This window comes from Euprymna scolopes, chromosome 6 (genome assembly GCF_053919585.1).
Source record: "Euprymna scolopes isolate OS-2025 chromosome 6, ASM5391958v1, whole genome shotgun sequence".
NCBI classification, from domain to species: Eukaryota; Metazoa; Mollusca; class Cephalopoda; order Sepiida; family Sepiolidae; genus Euprymna; species Euprymna scolopes.
In genome coordinates this window covers 103907933-103925383 of record NC_136487.1, presented here as the reverse complement: position 1 = coordinate 103925383, position 17451 = coordinate 103907933, and the positions used below count along the sequence as shown (strand labels likewise).

The 17451-nt window shown below is 39.2% G+C and overlaps 1 protein-coding gene across 5 annotated transcripts in view; it reads left to right on the top strand.

Annotated features, from left to right (window-relative positions):
• LOC145277829 (uncharacterized) overlaps positions 1–17451 on the top strand; it is a 432180-nt gene that overhangs the window by 111053 nt on the left and 303676 nt on the right. The gene's annotated exons all lie outside the window — the stretch shown is intronic.

The window sequence follows — 17451 nt, the reverse complement described above, 5'->3', positions numbered from 1 at the left end:
TATGGTTACAAGAAAAATATGGATGCGGATGATGCAGTAGGTTGATGTCAACGATGACAGCGAAGTATACGCAGTAGATCGATGGCAGCGACGGTGATGTCGAGATGATCCCCGTGTGGTTGAAGAAAGGGTTCCTTTTATAATCAGACTTTGGCTCGAATCGGATCAAAAAATGCTTGATTTTTTTTTTGTCTCTGATTGGCTAGTAAATTGCATCTTCTGATCATGTGGTATGCTGCCTACTACGTCTGCCTGGCATAATCGACCTTGTGTGCGTGATTGGAATTTTTAATGTCCAGTGAAATGCGCGCATAATTGCACTTTTTAGCCGAGCGGATCATACCGTAATTGAGTGAGATCTGTTATATAACAAATGCCCCTCAGATCTCAATCAGTCTACGTTGCTATGTTGATGGAATGTTTTTAGCTCATGACAAAGTCCTTGAAGCAGGCAGGGAGTTGTCCTCTCGTTATTCTCGCTGGAGGTAGAATTCCGTCCGTATTGCCTTCCTGTAATGTTGTAGGATGTATGTCATGAGTTAGTGTAGGGTCGTTTGATGGCTGCTGTGTGTGTGTGATCTTGGTGGTTGGCACATGGTGGGGGAAGTGGAATTCCACTGCATAGGTGTGGCAGTCGAGGGGCCAAGCGTCTGATATGTGCGTGGTGGATCCAGGCTGTATCGCCCTTTTCATTTCGTACCTGGCCCATCACATCATTTGATTTTATGACTGTGAAATTTCCCACCTAAGATAGATGGGCCGCTCCTGATTGTGGCCGATGGAGTAAGACCTGGTCGCCCACCTGTATTGAGTCCTTGTAAGTGGGGCGATGTGCATCCCTCTCAAGTTTGTGGTCAGCCTCATCGTTGGCCAGAACGACACAGTGATGAACCTGTCTCAATAGGGTGTTAATCTTCATGCCATATGCTCCCGGATCATCACCTCTGACTTCTTTTCTATAAAGCATAGGTAGCCCGATGTTTGGGTGATGGCCACTGATCGTGTAGTGGGAAGAGACGCCGGTGACACTGTTGATAGTGGCGTTCATAGATGAGACAACGGATTCAAGGACACCTGTCCATTCACAGTCTCTTTCTTCGCACAGCATTCTTCATCATGTGGTGTTAAAGTTCGATGTTTCCTGAACTTTGTGGCCACCAAGGGCAGTGCGTTTCCTGCATAATGGACATTTGGCTACAGAATTCTTTACAGACCTCTCCTGTGAAGTGTGTACCTCGGTCCGAGGATACTATGCGAGGAATTTCCCTATGCCAAAGGAAGAACTGGTAAAATCCGTGGGCAGCATCAATGGCGTGGTCCCTTGCACATGGTATGGGCGTGAAGTATCAGTCGGCCGATGAGGCTTTCTAACTCCTTTCCTGATGTTCAGGGTTGCATTTCTCTGATTGCCCGTGGATGTGAGCAATGAGCATTTGTCTGGGTTTAATCTGAGTCCAAAGTTTCGGAGGGCGGTAAAGAGCTGTTCCAGAGCACGTATGTACTCATTAAATGTCCTTGCATGAACCAAGTTGTCATCGATGTAAGCTGAAATGTTATCACGTGACGTAACTGTCTTTATGAGTTAACATTACTATACTTAATGTATATTTTTAAGAGTGGGATGGTGGATATTAAGTCAGTCCCGAAAATGGCAGAAACCGTTTACGAGTTTACATTACTATATTTCATGTATATTATTAAGAGTGGGGTGTGGGATATTAAGTCTGTCCTGAAAATGGCAGAAACTGTTTATGATTCATGTATAGTTTAAAGAGTTGGGTGAGAGGTGTGAAGTCCAACCAAAGGTCAAAGAAGTGCTCAGGAAGAACCAGAATGTATTCAGAAAGAATCGCTCTGATACTAGTCAAATACTTAGGAGACTAATTGAAGGCGTCAAAGACAAAAACATTGAGGCAGTTATTATCTTTGTAAATTTTTCCAAAGCATTCGAAGCCGTACATAGAGGAAAAATGGCCAGCATATTAAAAGCATATGGTGTTCCAAATGAAGTCATTAATGCTATCATGATGCTATATGAGCACACTCGAGCAATGGTCAGATCCCCAGATGGGGACACTGAATTTTTCGACATCCGCACTGGGGTTCTACAAGGAGATACTCTTTTCCCTTTTCTTTTCATTGTCTGTCTTGACTTTGTACTTTGCACTTTTGGTGATATCCACAGCATGCTAGGCTTCACCCTAAAGGAATCCAGAAACAGACGTCATCAATCAGCACAAATAACTGATGCAGATTACGCAGACGATATTGCTTCGTTCGCGAATAACACTGCTGATACGCAAACACTGTTACGTAAGTTAGAAAAGTCTGTGAATGACATTGGTCTCCACATTAATGCGGATAAGTTTATGATTTTCAATGTGAAAGGAGAGATCAGGGTTCTGTTTGGATCAACACTGAAAGAAGTCACTGAGTTTACGTATCTGGGCAGAAACATAGTTTTCACACAGAGATATCGAAATTCGCATCTCAAAAGCATGAGCCGCATTGGATGGGCTGCATAACAAACTGAAAAGGCAGATCTCCTGGGCAGTAGTAGAGTATGTCCTTGTTTACGGTGCTACGACCTGGACACTAACCAAAAGATTGGAAAGAAAACTAGACGGTACATACACCCGTATGCTATGAACAGTATTAAATATCATCCCATGAAGGAGCAATTTTGTGGCAACCTACCTGCCATATGTAATACCATCAGGGAAAAACGCCTACGATTTGCCAGTCACTATCTGAGAAGCAAGCATGAATTGGTGAATGATGTATTGCTATGGACTCCACAACACGAACATGCAAGCAAAGGACGACCTAGATCCACATACATCCAACAAATAGTACATGACACCAACTGTGAACCTGAAGATCTGAGGCAGCTGATGGAAGACAGGAAACTCTGGAGAGGAAGAGTCACATTGGTTCGGGCAAGGAGCTCATCCTCCTCCTCCTCCTCCTGATGACGATGATGATGATGATGATGTACCTCTTATTAGACGATTATTATTCATTTTGTTGTAATGCATGTGTATCTTCACTACACATGAATAACATGCCCTTATATTTTTATTATCCAGGTACCCAATGAACCCTTGATCATTGCAACACACTAAAAAGTAATCTGTACTTATTTATGGCCAAGGGTTTCCAGAGACATCGGAGATGGCACAAATCAGCTGCACAGCCCCAGATTGTGAAGCCACCTTTGATGGTAATCTGGCATTAGAAATTATCCGCCTGATTGACATCAATACTAAAACAGCTCACTCCCGCTTGCACCTACCGTAGCTACATCAGCAACAGCTAAGGCATAAAAGGTCAAACGACCCACGGTATCGGTTGCAGGTTCAAGGTGAGGATTTTGCCTACTTTGAGCAGAGATGGGGTGACTATTAATCCGCCTGTCACTTACAGGATGCAGACATAGTTTTCCGACTCCTTGAGTGCTGCAATGACCCCTTGAGAAAAGACCTCACAAGGGTCCCTCACATACTCCGATGAGGCAACTATCCTGCAAAAGTTAAGGACTCTCACTATGCTGCAGGAAAGTGTCATGGTAACAACAGTTCAACTACAAAACATGAAGCAAGGCAGAGATGAACTGGTTCATGCATTTGCCGCAAGTCTCAAAGGGCAGGCTAGGGTGTGTGGGTACCTAGTGGGATGCACAACTTGTCTCCTGCACAACTTGTGGATGCAAAATTAGCTACAGCGACAACATAATCCACGATTCTCTCATTCGGGGTATCTATGACTGGACATACTGTGGCAACCCCAACTAACAGAACAATCACTTGAGGAGACGGTTTCTCTCATTGACACCAAAGAAAGTGGGAAATGCTCCACCAGTCGCCTCCTCATAAACAGCAATGAGCCCACCACCTCAACCACCTCTGCTGCAATCACTAGCTCATACAGGAGACAGGGTCGGAACCGCCTACAAGACCATAGACCATATACTACCTCCAACCAGAATTCTGGTCTTCTCAAGGCAAACCATTCTGTGGTTACTGTGGCTCATCTCACCAGAGCAGAGGCCCACTTCAAGAGCAGATGGGATGAGAGTTTACCTGACATATAACCACACATGCTCTCATTGCGGCATGCTCCATCACTTTTAAAAGGTTTGCCGGCACAGTCAACAAAAATGCAGTCCCACCGCAAGTGAGTACCACGGCTGTATTTGACGCCCTCTGCTCCATCAAAACACCTCCCTCCCCTAATGCAGATCCAGAAGCTGTTCCTGAGGCACAGACTCTTGTCCTTGAACATCACATATATAATGACCTATGCAGAGTATGGGAACGTTGTGTGTCTGATCCACATAAATCATTCATAAACGTTGATATACAGGTCATCTGTCCCAAAAACTCTGGTAAACCCAGATGCACAGTAGACTTCCAACCATTCAACCAATATGCCACCTGAGAAACGCATCAGATCTAATCCCCATTCCACTAGATCCGAGCCATCCCTCCACACACATGGAAGACAGTTTTCGATACATGGAATGGTTACCACAGCATTCCCCTCCATGAGGAGAATCGCCACTAGACAACATTCATCATCCCACCGGGTAGATACAGATACTGTGTGGCCCCACAAGGAGGGTACATACCTTAAGGCAATGCCTATATCTGGCGATTTGATGAAATAGTCATGGATGTCCCCAACAAAACAACAACAACCTCTTGTGGACTCAAACAAATCAGAGTGACAATGGCATTGAGATAAGCTTCTTCCGAGCTGTTGAGTGGTTGGATCTGTGTGATCCCAACAGCATCACAGGCAACCCTGACAAGTTTGGATTTGCCAAGAAGGAAATGGAGTTGCTTGCTTTCAAATTGGGGAGACAACCGTGGGGCTATGTGAGTCCTTCGCGGAAGCGATCAAAAATTTTCCTACTCCCAGATATATCACTGACATATGCAGCTTCTTTCGACTCATGGACCAAGTCTTGTATACATTTGCATCGACAGAAAATGTGAAAATTCAGAGACTTCCTGAAACTCAGTGTAAAATTCAACTGGACTGAGGAAATGCAACACACCTTCGAAGAAGCAAAAAGCCTGATTACCTATGAGATTCAACATTGACAAATGCAGGCCAACTTGCCTGGCAACTGACTGGAGGAAAGACAGCATAGAATTCTGGCTATTCCAAAAACACTGTCTCTGCCCAGCACCTCACAAACCTTTCTGCTGCAAAGACGGATGGAAGATTGCCTTAGTAGAAACTAGGTTCACATCATCTGTTGAGTCCCGCTATGCCCCCATTGAAGGCAAGGTTTTAGCAGTACTTGAGGCTTTGGACAAAGCTAGACATTTCACCATCGGGTGCCTAGACCTTATCATAGCTGTAGACCATAAACCACTGCTCAAAGTCTTTGGTGACAGGCACCTGGACAACATACCAAACCTGCACCTTCGCAGTTTGAAAGAAAAAACCCTGTGGTATCGCTTCCAAGTCACTTACATCCCAGGTGCCCGACACTCTGTCAGAGACGCTCTGTCATGCCACCCAGTCAGTATGGCTCAACACTTGCCACTGCCTGCAGCAGCTCTGTACATCACTCATCTGCCTCAGTCTATCCCTGAGTTCATCCACCCTGAGAATAACCTGCTCCCATAACTTCAGCGATGGTACCATCCATGGTACTGCTTCCTGACATGGTGGAAAATGGCTTCCCAGCTAAACAAGATCTCCCACCTGATGTCCGAACATTCTACCAGTACTGTGATCATCTGAGTAGCTTCGACAGCATGGTACTGTACCATGACTGAATAGTCATCCTAAAATCCCCCCATCCCAAAGTCTTGGAGTCTCTCCACTCGGCCCATCAAGGTGTTACCCAAATGTGTTCCAGGGCTCAATCATCCTTTTTCTAGCCAGGTATGAACCCTGCCATTTGTAACATGTGCGAGATGTGCTCTGAGTGCAATCGTATGGCTCCTCCCAACCATGCATGCCAGCCAGTCTACCCATTCCAAGCTATAGTTACTTCACATATCGCGGCCATGATTATCTCGTCATTGTGAACCACTACATCAACTGGCCAATTGTAGAAAAAACGTCTGATGGACTTATTAGGGCATTGCGCAGAACATTTGTCACCTATGGGATAGCAGAGGAGCTCTCTTCCAACAACGACCTCCAAAACTAAGTGTTTCCTAAATTCTTGGAGAGTGAGCCACATGCAGTCATCAGTAGCATTTTCCCACAGTAATTCAAGAGCTGATATTGGAGTTAAAACTGTGAAATGGATGTTAGTAAACAATACAAATGCATCGGGATCATTGGAAACTGACACCTTCCAAAGGGACATACTTCAATATCGCAACACCAGATTGTGATACTGCCCTCTCTCCTGCTATGCACCTCTTTGGTCGCCCTATCAGGAATTTCATCGTGATGCAGAGAGGTTGTCGGAGCACACAGTCAACCTGCACCCCCCCCTACTTAAAGTTGAGGACAATGTCTGAATTCAAAATCAAGTGGGGCCCTACCCAAGTAAATTGTACAAAACTGGGGTTGTGATTGAAGTTCGTCAATTCCATCAGTATGTGATATGACTTGACGGTTCCAGATGTGTCACACTCAGAAACGGGCAGTTCCTTCATCGGTACATGCCAGTAGTGGAAAGAGGTTCAATCATCTCATCTCCTAGCTCTCTCTCACTGCTCTAACCAAACCTGGCTAGCCCTGCTTCCTAACATAAACCCATGCCAACTCCACAAAGCAAACGAATTTCAGCTGATTCATTCCCACAGTATGTGACAACCCCAAGACCCACTCAGCCACAGAATGAGTCATCTTCCCCCTGGCTCTCCAGTGACATCATCGGATATCCTTATAGAACAGGGCACTATATTGGATAAGGGAACCCTTAAGAAACTCCCTCGTTCCTTAGCCAGATTACTTCCCCACAACAAGGCTGGTCGCCAAGAACTTCAACCCTTCCATCCTCGATGGCATGACCCAATCATGTAACTTTTCAGTACAAACTTGAGCTTGAATAGTGATTTCAAAATTTTAGGGGGAACGTAACTTGGGTGCCATTGGCGGGAGTTGAAGCCGGAAGATATTTGCTGCCATCTGAACTACAAATGCATATCAGAACTTTAGAGATGAACACAGATGAATGTATAAATGGATCATGCCTGGATCAAATTCTTCAGTTTTGACCTCTTAGCAGCTGCTTTTCTGATTAAAAGCCAAATCGACTTCAAGATACATTCAAATGTAGGTTCATATGCGTGATAGCCATGATAGTCTCACATATTGGACAGTGACTGTAAATTTGTACCAGTGATGTTCGTTTACTTTTTTCTTAATCCAGTGTTCGCCACTTGCAATATCAAAGATTGGGGGGGGGGTAGAGGATTATTATTCATTTTGTTGTAATAATGCATGCTGTGTTACTTTGTGTATCTACATGTAAATAACACACCCTTATATTTCTTCTATTATCCAGGTACCCAATGAACCCTTGGTCATTGCGATGTGCTAAAAAGTAATCTGTACTTATTTACTTATGACAATAACTTATCACAATAACTTATCTACTTATGACAATAACTTATCACAATAACTGCTCTATTATTGATGCTATATATTATTCAGTAATATTGATAATGCATTGCAACTTTATCTATCAAGCTCCATCTTTGTTTTTGGCAACTTATCATTCTGACTGAATTCCTCACTCTAATCACACAGAACTATCTAGTGAAATCTGTCTTCACTTTTCTCGGTCTCATGACTTCTCTCAAATTGTCACCTTCCCTGCATGTTTTCCTGATAATGACCTTCATCAACCACCCATACTTGACATTTTTCTCACTTCCTGATTCATCTTTTCCTCCATTGGATTCTTTTGATTATACTTTCGTTGATGTTGAGATTGATTTTTCGGTGAAGTCTTCTATTGATCGTCTTTTCTATAGGAAGATCTTTAACAATAAGAAGACTGATTGAGATTGGATTTGCAGCTTCCTATGTGATGTTCCATGAGATCCTATCTTTGGTATGTCTCCGAATACTGCTGCTAAGGAGGTTGCTAACTGGTTTCTTGTTCTTCATTTCTCATCACATTAAAACCTCATTCTCCTCCCTGATTTTTGTTTGTACTTTTGCAATTGTCAATCATAACCATTACCACTAGTATTGTCAGGATGGTTCTGAGGCTTCTATATAATCTATTAAAGAGCTAGCAATATCTGCAAAATAGCAATCTTTAGGCTGTCTAGCTATTCCTAAAAGTTGACTCATAATGTTTGACTATAGGGAAAATTGTGGAAACTAAGAAAATGGCTTACTATTATAATGTCCATGCATGAAGTGACCTCTCGGCATGTGTTTTTCCTGTGGGGAACTTTTTAGTTATTTTCCCATGGCTCAAGGTGGCAGTCACATTTGTTAAGTACCTGGTGAACGCAGATCAAAAACCCCTCTTTCTCTCATATATTAGCGGAGATAATGAGCAAGGTCTGAGAGCAGGATCCTGTCAGAGGAGATTGGTGCATGGGCGGCAGTGAGATTAGTCTGAGGAGATGCAAGTTCATAGCTATGGGAGTGGCATTGGATGGAAGTGGAAATATCATCAAGGATGCATGTTGTTGGCTGCATCTGACCAACGATGTCAGGCATATAAATTTATCCGAGCTCAATGCGACGCTCAGGGGAGTCAACTTGGCCCTTCAGTAAAAGGTGACGACATTAAACTTGGTCACTGATTCAGCATATGTGCACCGGTAGGTTTCCAACACCCTGACTGGTGAAGCACGGGTGAATACATGCGCTGCTTGTGAGATGCTGGTTAGGTGACGGGAACCCTGCAATTACTGATGAAAGAATACGAATTGACCATGGATTTGACATACAGTCTTGTGAGAACCATGCAGGTGCCTTACCTGAGTACCATGCAGGTGCCTGGATCTGCTAAAGGAAGGAGGACCATTGTGCAGTGGGGGGAGGACGACTGGTAGCCAATGTCCATTATCAAAGCAGACATCCGGGTGTGAAGTGAAATCTGTATTTTGCCAGATTAATTCGACCCGCAAATGTCCAAAGAAAATGTGAAATCTGTCGTAAAAGCCTGCAAAACCTGCCAGTCGATCAATCCAGCACCTATTCACTGAGCAAGAGGGAAACTGAGCAAAAAGGCAACTGGAACAAACTGGCGATGGATATATCATCACAATGGTGAGAATCTTTTTACGCATATAGATTGCGGTCCATCTAGGTTTGCAGTATGACAGACACTGCTTCAGCAAGGTGTGACTGCCGACATCTGACAGAGAGTGTCTTCCTTGAGTGAGATTCACCAATGGAGATACTGACCGACAATAGCACTATATTTACTAGTGAGAAGTTTAAGAAATGTGTCAATAATTGGAACGTACATCTGTGGTTTCAATATGCCTAATTGCCGAGTGGGAACAAGATCAGCAAACAAAACTACAGAACCGCCAAGACCATCACAGTCAGGAAGGATGTACAGTGACTGAGGTGGTTTACTGGTAGAATGTCACCCCAAAAAATGACATTTCACTTTCCACAGCACCGGCTGATGCATTGACTAGGTACTATGTCAGGCTGAAGGGCATTGAAGCCAACCTGCTTCCTGAACTGGAAGTGACCAGAGAAATGTTTGAAGGGAGATGTCGTTTGAGTGAAAAACCCATGTGGCAGGTTTAAGACAAGATATGGTACTGGATGTGTCACTGAGGTAACCACCCTGTAATCAAAGTGGGTTGATGGTGTGCCCCCTCACATTAAAGACTTACAGCCAGTAATACAATCACGACCACCATTGGATGATGAAAACAAATTGGATTCTGAGACCAATGAGCCATTGCTCTGATTTACACCAGCTCAATCAAGCAGTGATTTGGATATTAGCAGTCTCACAGCGGATGTGGTGATTCTTGATCCTGAAACTGCAGACAAAAGCACATGTGAGGATGAAGCCTGTGTTATTCCTCTTTGAAGGAACGCCCGACAATTCGATGATTACCACTTCCCTGTCATGTCTGTGATCATAAGGAGGAAGTGTAGGGAAAAATGTGAAAAATAAGAAAATGGCTTACCGTTAAAGTGTCCACACGTATGTGCATCATGTGGAATCAAGCTGTCGGGGGTGGGGGAGGGACAGGAGAATCAAGATGGCAGCACTCACAACTTTTATAACTAGCAGTTTTGCAAAGTAACGCAAAATCTTGCTGCTTCACTGCATAAAAGAAGACTGCAGGGAGAACGTAGACATATGCTTATACAAGAATCCTTGGAGATGATTGCATGAAACTCCTGATTGTAGAAGAATTCGTGAAGATTGTTATAGAACTTTTAGAAACTGTTGTAGCATGTTACTGGGTCACTTTGCTGTCTTGCCCCTTTTTTTCTTTTTTTGTGTTATATTGATAAAGCTATGATATTGTTGTTAATAGTGACAAGTCCACTATTCCATCCCTATTTTATGGTTTTCAGGTTATTTAATCTTCTAAGGATAAAGCTGATCTCTTTGCTTGTCTTTTTGTTAACAATTCTTCTTTTGATGATTTTAGTGGTGTTTCTTTATGATTTTCCTTTAAAAATTGATCAATCTGTTGATTCTGTAATTATCACTCCAAAGACTAGGGATTCTAGTCATTATTTGATTGTTGTTGTTGTTGTTGTCAAACATTGTGCTTCTGAACTTTGTTCTATCCTCTCAGAATTACTCAAGCGTTGTTTGCCTAAGTTCTGTTTCCTTTCTTGTTGGAAGGAATCCTCTGTTGTCCCTATCTTTAAAAATGCTGCTGATTAACTCAGAATCACTCTATTAGTCTCCTCTTTGTTATTAGCAAAGTTTTTTTTTTTCTAGAAGTCTGGACTGCTTTAGTGATGTTCAGTAGGCTTTCATAATTTTTGTTAAACTTGCTGTATCTAAGAAGATTTGTTGGTTTATTCAGAAGAGAGTAGGGCCATTGTAAAAGCATTCTATAGAGTGTGATATTCTGAGCTTCTAGACAAATTTCAATGAGGTTGTTGACATCATTAGGTCTTTTCATTCTGATCAAAGCTTGCAATTCTGATGATGCCTCTTCATTTTCTTTCCTATCAATGCAGGTGTCCCTCATGGCTCTATTCAAGCCCAATTCTGTTTCTTAGTGCTCAATTTTATAGATGCAACAGATTTATACAATAATATAGTAGGCTATTTAGAACACGGTATAGGCTGAATCCAAATGTACTTAATACTCTAAATACAGCTAACATGTGTTATAATATAATTTTACTCTTTTTGAACAGTGCTTAATAATTTAGATGGAATATATAGGAAAGCTGAGAGAGTAAGAAAATAAAGATACAAATGAGAAATAGAACTAAAGAGTGATGGAAAGACAAAAGAGTCAATTTGTTTATGTTTTGCTTTTTTACTTTTTATATTTTGTATCAGATTTTAATCAATTTTTATAACAAAAAACTTAACTTTTCAACCAAGTAGAATATTGAAACAAAAAATAATTTCAATGTGTTACAGGCATGCTAAAGCATATTCATTTTTTTATTTAAAATTTTTAATAATAAGTAAAAGAATCTTAAAAACTGAGAAACGCATTTCTTGCAATGATTAAATAAAATGTTTTTTTTTAATATAAACTTTAAAAATAAAGGTACAAGATTTAATTTGAAATTTATCAATTTTCAAAAAAGGCACTTTTATAAATTTTACAAAGTGAAATATAAAAATTTAATTTAAATTGAATCTAAAAATTATTTTGGATTTATTTTATGTTATGTTGGGTGAACTGGGGTAATTCCATCCCCAACTTTACAAAAATGCTGCCAAAGACAAAATAATAGTTTTTACTAAAAGAAAACTTATATAAGTCAAAACATATATAGGTCAAAACAGTTTAATATGTAAAAAAAAATTGAGCTCATGTAACAGGGTCAGTGAAAAAAACGTTTTAAATCAATTTCAGTATTTACAAAAATAGGGGGCAATTACTCAAGCGTTGTTTGCCTAAGTTCTGTTTCCTTTCTTGTTCCATTCCCTTTGCCTACTTTGAGCATCAAAAGTGTAAGTAACAATATAACTGACCTACAATGTCTTTTCAAAGGCACCTAATATGAACAAAGCCAGCTCTACATCCTACACAAGGTAGCCTAGCCTATTGTTTGACTGAAAAGTTTTCGAAGAGGTTTCTTGACCGGGTTGACGGAGTTTGTTCATCATTGTCATCATCATCACTATGGGGCGACTGGTTTAACCAGCCCTCATCACTGTCCCCGATTTGTGAGTCGTGATCAGAGATAGTAGCATGTTTGTAGCGGACCAGGATATAATACCCTAGCTCGCCACAAGAAAATAATGAAACGAATGGAATTGAAGGAAACAAAGACTCAATTGATGGATAAGATAAACGTTGTTTATTTGCTGTTGAAAGAATGAACGTTTTAGTTATAACATGTGTTCATGTCCGCGCGTATGTAACCAATGTTCATTGCACGACTGGTGTTGTAGCAAGAATAGGAAATGTGTTTTCATCTCAAGTTCGGGTCACTATCGTTTGTTCGCGCGTGGGAAAAGAAATAAGTGTTGTAGTGGAAATTGAGAATGATAGTCCAGCGTGTAGACAAAGAAGAGGATATGAGAGTTGACATCAGTTAGTAGTCAGCTACGCGAAGGTGTTCTCAGGGACCAGTAGTAGATAGAGAGAGAAAGAGTGTGAATGTGTACATACGCTCTGTTAGCTGGTGCCCCATACATAGTCGCAGGGGTGCTGACGCGTGCAAGTGTGCACCTCCCGAAAGGAAGGCGGCTGGTTAGCCCAACCTCTCTGGTTGAGAGCTGGTCCTAAAAGGGTTAGAAAGAGCTTGTCTCTTTGTTTTATACTCGTTTCTGGTGGTGTTTTGCGCATGCGTATATTTCCTTAGAAAGCGGAAGTGACGTCGTCCATGTGTGCGTTCGTGTGCGTGTGTGTGTATACACGTGAATGTGAGTGTATGTACGCGAATGTGAATATGTGTACATGTGTGGACGTGGGCGCGTATGTTTGTGTGCGCGTATGTATATGACATAGCTTGAAATGTGAATGCGTGTTTTTGTGTGAGACTTGAAAAAGGCTCGTACATGTTCTTCCTTTCCCTTTCCATTTATATATATATATATATATATATATATATATATATATATATATATATATATATACACTGAAATTAATATAGAAATAGGTAGTTTTATACGTATGCATATACATATTTTTAGGTGTAGGAAATCATGTTTATTTTATATGAAAATAGTTGCATGGTGTCAGAAGATCAAGGTCTGTATAAGATCTATTTTCTGTGCTTTAAATTAGAGAATCCTTTGAATTTCTTTTTGTTTGCAAATTTTTGTTAAGAGGAAATCAGGGTCTAAGTGACCTGCTAGTGGAACAAAGTAGGATTTTTTGTCAAATTGTTGATTTGTGATCGTTGAACTAGATCTAAATATTGTCATTGTCTTTTTCAATATATTTTCCATTCTTTCAAATGGAGCAATATATATATTGTAAATTATATAAAAAGAAATTTAGGTTTATCAAAGGCAGAATGTAAAGGTGTAATGGATAGACTCAAGCTGAAACAACTGAAGGTATAATGATGGAAGCAGCTGTGCAATTTCACTTCTTTGACTCAATTCATGTGTGTGCATGTGTGAATGACCACACGTTTTGGTATAATATGTTTACTATATCCATGTGTGTTTTTATATATTTCTTTTTAATTATAACATTATACTTAATTTTTCTATGATAAATAGGTGGATTTCTTTGTACCGAGAGGCCATTTTTTTTATTTAGGGACAATTATTTATTACCGCTTCCTGTCACATGACCAGTGTTACAATTTAGCGGTTTTCCTGCTATATCTGGAGATTTCGTTTACAATCTAGCGGGAAATTCTAGAAAATCTGGAGGTATTTGGCACCCACACACCCGCATTAGATTATTAAAAAATAAAGAAAAGCGCTTGAAAATATTCAATGTAAATAAAAAAAAAAGTAGCATTTATTGCCTTTGGTAACAATTATTTATTGATTATTTGTTTTGTTTTTCACCTTTTTTTCGACTAACCATTCTTAAATCTCACTATAAAATCGATTTTTCCAAGTACATTTTAGGTAAGGGGGGGGGGGATTCCAACCTCCGAAGTTTGGGTTTGTATTACTGTACACATAGATTCGAAAAAGTTGTCAAAAAACAAATATATAACAAATAAATGTTATCAAAGGCAAGATAAGTTACTTTTCTGCCAAACTGGATATATTTTTCGTGTTTTTATTCAATGTAACATATTTATTCAGCTCGAAAAACATACAGTGTTTACCGATGTATTCGAAAATTCAAGATGGCGTCTCACACCCTCTTTAACACCGTAAGTTTGTAAAAAGGTGTTATAAATAAAAACTATACAAAATACTATTAAAAACTCGCCGAATATATGTCAACCTATGTCACAGTAACATGTATTGAGCGAGTTTTTAACAGTATTTTATCCGGTTTTTTATTTATAACATCTTTTCCCAAACTTACCGTGTTAAAGAGAGAATCAGACTCCATCTTGAATGTTCCAATAAATCGGTAAACACTGTATGGTTTTCGAGCTGAATAAACATGTTACATTGAATAAAAACAGGAAAAATATATCCAGTTAGGTAGGAAAGTTACTTATCTTGCCTTTGATAACATTTATTTGTTATATATTTGTTTTTTGACAACTTTTTCGAATCTATGTGTACAGTAAAAGCGATTTTCTGGACATTTCTTTCTCCTGATCTTGCGGTTTTTTTTTTTTTTAATCTCAGTTGACAACATTGCATCACTAAAAAAACACCACAGGCTTAATGTAAACAGAATGTGTTTACAATATCGGTAAATTTTCAATGGGTTTAATTACATGATTATTGATAATGTAACCATGTGATTGAACTTTAATTTAAATTAACCACATGTGGTCGAAAAATGAATGCCGACGCTCAAAGTGTATACACATTTTGACTCCTCCCTTTACTTAAAAATTCACCAAAAATCAGGAAATTAACCAATTTTAATGAAAATTGCAGTATTTTTCAAATAATGATCGCAGAATATAATGAACTAATTATTTTTACTTAACTCTTAGTGAAAATGTTTTATTTTGTTTAAACAAAAAATACCTTTACTAAAGTTATAGTTTTCAGTAGTAAATAAAAAACGCAAGAATTTATTTTTGTTTTTTTTAAAGCATCGTAATTTGTAACAATAAAAAATAATTTTTACAGTAACATTACGAAAAAAGCCCCTAAAGTCCGTATTAATGTATTCGATATAACTCGAAGAAAAATGAATTATCGTATACTATTCAGGAAATTAAAGATTCAATTAGATTCCTATTTCAGTCACCTAAATTATTTAGGGTGAAATGAATTTAGGAATTTATAGCCAAACCTAAATATATTTTTTTTTGGTAAATATCCAGATACGCTACTACAGAACACCGGCCACTCTAATTTGTTGGGGGGGGGATGTGATGTTGGGGCGCGCGAGCGCCCCAACATCACATCCCCCCCCCCGCTCACGCCCCCAATGTACAAAGTAAAATCTTCGGAAAATGTTAAATGGTGTTCTAATTGGTAAATGTCGATGCGTTACTTAAGGAAAATTTGAAAATTCGATGTTCCAGGTAAAAAAAAACAGGTAAATTACCCCCCCCCACTCCAACTTGGTGTGCTTTCCTTTTCTTATTTTATTTCTTTTTCAGCTAATTTTAAATTTTCCACCCAAAAAGCGCTATAATGAATTTTTGAAAATTAGAAAATTCTATGTCCTGGAAAAAAAAAATCCCCCTCTCCCCAACGTAGTTTGCTTGGTGAAGCCGTCGTTTATGCTACAGCGTGCATGCGCGTAGCATAAACGGAAGCTGCAAAATGGTGGAAAGAAGTTCGTGGGTTCAGGGGTAAATACCATCCAAACGGTAAATTTGCCCCAAGTTTGACTATCAGATTCGTTGTCAGCGACCTCAATTACCTATGCAAAAACAAATTAGAGTGGTCGGTGTTCTGTAGTAGCGTATCTGGATATTTACCTTTTTTTTTTTTCTTGCTTAAAAAAAAATAGCATTAATACAGTAAGTTAGGTAAACTGACTTTTTCGTTTAAAAATGGAATTATTTCCCTTTCGTTATTAACTTTTTTTTTTAATTTTTTTTTTTTAATAAATATTTTGTGTTTTATATACATAAAGTACAATTGTTGAATGTTACTGTTTTAATTATATTCGTTTTGGGGGGCACAATTAAAAAATTAAGAAAGATTAAAATGAAGCGAAATTAAAGTTTCCGTTCCATTTTTACAACAACCGTAAAACAGTGCATACTCAGCAAGTTTTATCGTAATTTATAAGCATACTGAAACACTAAATCAACATTTTATTTATTGTTTTGCATAATTAATGATGGAAGTATTTTTCTGTTTATTTTCTTAACATCTGTTAAAAAAATTAAATAATTTGTACATTCTCTTGAAAAAAAGAATCAAACTTTTCTCTACTTTCACATGTGTTCCATTTTAACAAACTGAGCCACAGCAATGCGTGGCCGGGTACAGCTAGTATACATATATACATATACATGTGTATTTTTATACAATATATTACTTGTAGGATGTTTTCACATGGTCAGGTGGTGTTTCCACAATTCTATATTTTGGGATGTCTTACTTTTGTCAGGAGTGTGTCAGACTTTCAAACATGCATGGTGGGTTTTATTGTAGATAGAGTGGGTTCTACACTAGAAATTGGAAATTTAATTTATCTTTTTCAGATACAGAATTTATTAATAGCGTGCATGTGTTCATACTCAATATTATTTACATTTTTTTTATATTTAGCCTTAATTAATTATCTTTTAACAAGCCTTTGTTTGTTTATTTTATTTATTTTAATTTTCTGCAGTTCTGTCTTTTATTTTCTGCAGTTCTCTTAAGATCGGTGGGCGTTTGGATTTTTTCTTTATAGTTTTACTATTGTTATATTACGAAGCGTATGGTGACAAGCAAAAAGAATAGACAACACAGGATTAAAAATTGGATGAACTCAACAATTTATTTTCGAATAAATAACACAGAATAATAACGAGCTGTCGTTGGGGTGAAGATGGCAGATTGTTGTTGTTGTTGCTGTTGTTGTTATAAAGCGCGACGATCCCTTCGTTGTAGTAGTAGTAGCAGCGGTGCTGGTTATAATGCTGTGTTAATGGCGATAGTTGTTGTTGTTTATAAGGCGCGACGATGCCTCCGTTTGTGGTAGTAGTAGCAGCAGTGCTGGTTATAATGCTGTGTCAATGGCGATAGTTGTTGTTGTTACAAGGCGCGACAAAGCCTCCGTTTGTGGTAGTAGTAGCAGCAGTGCTGGTTATAATGCTGTGTCAATG